General features: G+C 37.9%; 1 long non-coding RNA gene across 1 annotated transcript; it reads right to left on the bottom strand.

Moving 5' to 3' along the window:
* Window positions 1–3287: 3287 nt before the first annotated feature.
* LOC132041714 (uncharacterized) lies at window positions 3288–4657 on the bottom strand. The gene is made up of 2 exons (XR_009411196.1): window positions 4603–4657; window positions 3288–3688 (listed from the first exon to the last, which is right to left on the bottom strand). It is a non-coding gene; the product is annotated as an uncharacterized LOC132041714 (long non-coding RNA).
* Window positions 4658–5403: the final 746 nt, after the last annotated feature.

Here is a 5403-nt window from a genome sequence, read left to right as displayed (position 1 = left end):
TACACCTGCGCGGCATGAAACGCAGCCCCCGAAGAAACGGTTCGACGGAATATGTATTGAGCATGTAAAGCATGAAATATAGTAAACAGGATCATACTGAAATAAGGAGTATGGAAAAATCATAGGGCTTGCCTCTGAAACATAAATCATGCATGTCAATGTCGTATCCAAATCATTATGGGACTTAGAAACATAAATAAATAATCATCATGTACATATGCATATATAACGTGTCCCGGCCCTCTAGTGAGGGACTCGGTAAATAAAATCATCATATACATGTCATCATGTCATCATGTCATCATATATATATATATATATATATATATATATATATATATATATACGACTACCGCCCTCTAGTGAGGGACTCGGTGAATAGCGTGTCCCGACCTCAGCGAGGGACTCGGTGGAGGAGATCCTATCACCATCATGTGTACATCATACTCGGCCCATCCTGTGGGCTGGCGCCATCATCACATCATCATATATATACCGTACCCGTCCCTCTAGTGAGGGACTCGGTGAATAATGCAGTGGAGTTTCACGAATACGTGTCCTGGCCCGGGACTCAGTGAAGGACATATTGAGGCTGGCACGAGCAGAGTAGTGAGAAACCATATGCACATACAATCATCTTTTAAGACTCGATAGATAAGTAAGAAGTCAACGCTCGAGTATCAAACGATAGCCATATAAAATCCGTTCTAATGCCATTAGGACTGCATTAAAGAGAAATTTGAGGGATCGTAGACATGTACCAACCCAATCCGAGCCCGCCCCGGAAAGTTACGGACTTTACTCACTTTAGGACTTTCTACGAACATATCGAAGCGATCCAAGCCCTTCTATGAAAGTTAGAGACATTATTCGACATAAAATCTTTTAAGAACAAAAATTCTTTATGCAACATTTGAAATCCAATCATACCAAAGACATAAGAATCATAATTCTACTACATTAAGAATGCCAACATTAAGAGGTGAATAAGAATCGTAGACATGCTCGGATCGTAAGAATAGAGTTACCCCGAGGCTCGTGTCATATCTTACTTGCATCTAAGACATGCCAAAAGAAAGAAAGAGTAAGCTTTACATACCTCGTCCGCTTCCTAAGTTAATCCGAACTTAAGTCTCGGCTTCTCAAGATCTACAATAACGTCATTAGATACTAGACGTTAGTCAAAGGTACTTAGGAATCCAATCTTAAGCTATCACTTTATTTACGTAAAGTGAGATTTCTCCTATAAATTCAACAACCCCGAGAATTCAACTCGGCCAAATCATCGACAACAATACCCAAAATCTTATTAGCAACATCAACAATTAATTCAAAACAACCCATCCAATATACAATGCACCCGAAACCTTCCAAGTTCAAGAAAACAACAACAACACATTCCGTCCTTCCAAATTCATGAATTACACCAACAATCCACACGTTATCAATATCATTCTCATAATTTCAAGAAACTACATTAAAATTCCATTAGCTTCTATAACAAGCCACAAACGACTATAACTTCAATTTGAACCATTAAACTTTCATTTGCATCATAGAACCCACAACACAACAACCAAGAATACTAAGTAAAATTTGTTCATCATATTCCACCAAGAACAGCCCCTATACGGCTACACACCAACATCCATAATTTCATGAATTTCATCCATTTCAACACACTACAACACGCACAAACCATCCACAACACATGAAAGAGGAGATTGAATCTTACCTTTTCCACTTAACTCCTCCCTCGGCTAGAGTTTGGGCTTTGCTAAAACGAATGCTTTGCTTGCTCCACCAACTACTCCATGTTATAGAGAACCTTCCAATTGGTAGAAAATCTAGAGGAAAATAATTTTTCTTGATCAAAATTTAGGGACCATATTCGGCCAGCCCCTTGGCCGAATGGTTCTCCTTCTTTTTCTCCAAGTTTCTTGAATTTTCTTAAGTTGGAAAGATGAATTTTGGTCTTGCTTAGTCATCCCTTGTCCATATATATATATATATGACTCCTACAAATATGAGGTAAACACATGTACATCTCATGGCTCAAGGCAATTGGCCAAGTCATGGGTGGTGCCCACATGACGCCACCGCCACTTGGCCATTTGTGGCTATTTCATGAAATAAGTTTTTCAACTTTTAGCCCCTAGTTTTCCTCAATATTTCCATCCAATAAAATCATAAGCAACTTGTGCCTTAAAACAAAGTCGAAAAATAGCCTTGTCCTTAATTTTCCGCAATTAGCTCGGAATATCCCAATGTACAAAATACGGGATATAATATATATGGACGGGTAGAATATAGTGAATATGTATATGTATACATCTATATATGATGATGCGCGCGCGCCACTACAGTTGGGTACGAATAACCCTGAGCCTTGGTAGGGCTAGGTGTGACACTGAGCCTTGGTAGGGCCAGCTATGTGAAACACCGAACCTACGTGGTCGGGTATGCTATATAAATGCTATGTATATGACATCATTATGAGTACGAATATGCTAAGTATATGTAAATGTTATGTAAAGGCTATGTATATGCAATGTATATGAGAGGTAAACGATATGAATACGAGTATGAATGGAAATATGAATACGAATACGAAAATAGATACGAAAGGTAGATGAGTACGCATATGGATGTATGTACACGAGTACGCAATAGAAATGGAATGTCCCTATGGAAATCAAGTAAGTGCTATGACGATGATAATATTATCTCTCATCTTATGCTATTTCATATGTTGTCTATTATGCTATCATATTGATATTGATCATGCTTTACATACTCAGTACATTTTTCGTACCGACGTCCTTTTGTTTGTGGACGCTACGTTATGCCCGCAGGTGGCCAGAGGAGACAGACTTGATCCATAGGTATATTTCTCAGGGACTACATAGTGGAGCTCCATTTCATTCGAAGCTACAGCTTTTGGTATAGATTCTTTTGTGTACATATTTATGGGCACGGCGGGGTCCTGTCCCGCCCATATATTATGATATGACGTACCCTTCTTAGAGGCTCGTAGACATGTGTATATGGTTAGATATGTTTGGCCTTGTCCGCCTATATTTTGGGATATTATTTTGATAGCCTTGTCGGCTTATGCACATTTATATGGGCATAGTTGTTAATAATGATATAGATGTGTTCTTGTCACGACCCAACCCCGTAGGCCGTGACTGGTGCCCGACCTGGACACCCGTATACGTACCTATTAAATATAGTTAAACTGAAACTACGACAATATGGAACTTTACAAAAGAACTTCGAAAGTCCATAGCGTCATCATATATGTATATTCAGATAAACTGTCTCCTGAGGAGTCACAACTGATCAAATCATAAAATGATACGCAAGCCGACAAGGCTGCCACTACACATCAATATCATGTCATATGCAAGCCGGCAAGGCTGCCACTACGGACGGACATCATATCATAGCACATCGTATAGACACAGCTGAACAGAACTTATACACAACCCACACATATGTCTACAGACCTCTAAGAGTACGAATAGCAAAATATGACGGGACGGGCCCCGTCGTACCCCGGATAACATATACATATATATATCGTAGATGCGTACTAAAAGTTTAGACTCCGGAACAACGGAGCTCTCCAGGACAGCTGAGTAGAAGTCCTATGCTGAAGGGTCACCAAATCGATTATCTGTACCTGCGGGCATGAAACGCAACCCCCGAAGAAAGGGGGTCAGTACGAAATATGTACTGAGTATATAAAGCATGAAATACAGTAAAAAGGATCATATCTGAAATGAGGAGTACAGGAAACAAGTACAATGACCAGAATACCAAAATGCTTACTTTTGAAATACAAATCATGCATATTCATATCATATATATATATATATATCCGGCCCATTATAGGACTCGGTGAACATGGTCGCCACCCCGTCTTTGGCGCCATAACACAGCATACTCCGGAACACAGCATAACTCCGTATCACAGCATAACTCCGTATCACAGCATAACTCCATAACACAAAGATAACTCCATAACACAAAAGATACTCCATAACACAAAGATAACTCCATAACACAAAGATAACTCCATAATATATATATATATATATATATATACCGTGCCCGGCCCTCTAGTGAGGGACTCGGTGAAAGATGTAATAACATAATGCACAAACAGAGTAGTGGGTAATCATATGCATATAAATCATCTTTTGAGACTCAATAGATAAGTAGACTAATCAACGCTCGAGTATTAGGACGATAGTCATGTTCAGTACTCTTTGAATATCATTATGAACTATATCAAAATAAGGCCTCAGGGATAATAGACATGTATTAAGTTATTCCGAGTCAGTTTATAAAAGTTATGGACATTATTCATTATAGAATCCTTTAAGAATAGGAACTTTTATGCATCATTTACTATTCAATCATACAAAAGACTCGAGGACAATAGCTCGACTATATTAAGAATTCTAATATCAAGAAGTGAATAAGAATCATAAACATGCTCGGAACTTATGAATAGAGTTACCCCAAAGCTCATATCGTATCTTACTTACATCTAAGACATGCCAAAAGAAAGAAGGGATAGGCTTTACATACCTGTTGACGACTAATCGCAAAACCATTCGCTTTGTCGCTCTTTTTAGCCTATTTAACATAAGAGTAACGTTATCGTTAGTAACTATACTTTCTAGTTCGTAAATCCGTAACCAATCGCCTATAGAACTTATTCTTTTAACTTATACATTCTCGTTTAGGACTATCCATTAGTTAGGGCTTAACAAAAATCGGGCAAAGATTTCCCCTATATATTCGTCTAACCCGAATTTCCAATTATTCTCCTGTTAACACAGAAATACCAACAATGACCATAATAGAAATATTCATATCAAATCTTTACAATCCAACTCATAAACATCTCAAACAATCCAATAACCTTTCTTAATCTTTTTCCAATCCAAATCACTAACATTTAAGATCATACGCCAAACGGACGAACATACGCTTTATATACAATACGTTATACGCTTCTTTCCTTCGAATTTAGAAGCCATATCAACGACGACACGACAACAACACGAACAACAACGTGTGAACATAAACCATACTTTGAATCTTTTCAACTCAACAATTCCATATAACAACTACAACTCCTAATATCCACGATTTCATGCAATTTCTTACTTCCAATTTCATCCAATCCAATTTTAATCCTTCCATTATAACACCATTAATACAATTATACCATAAAATGAGAAAATCTTACCAAAATTTTCTCGGAGGAATTTCTACGCTCAATTGCTCCAATTTCGCAATTTCTTCTTCTCCAACTTAATATCAAATGTTGCTATCACCTCCTTGAACTTGTATTGCACTTGAAATTGATCAACATGGCAACAA

This window comes from Lycium ferocissimum, unplaced genomic scaffold (genome assembly GCF_029784015.1).
Source record: "Lycium ferocissimum isolate CSIRO_LF1 unplaced genomic scaffold, AGI_CSIRO_Lferr_CH_V1 ctg11321, whole genome shotgun sequence".
Lineage (NCBI taxonomy): Eukaryota > Viridiplantae > Streptophyta > Magnoliopsida > Solanales > Solanaceae > Lycium > Lycium ferocissimum.
This window is presented reverse-complemented; position numbering and strand designations above follow the sequence as displayed.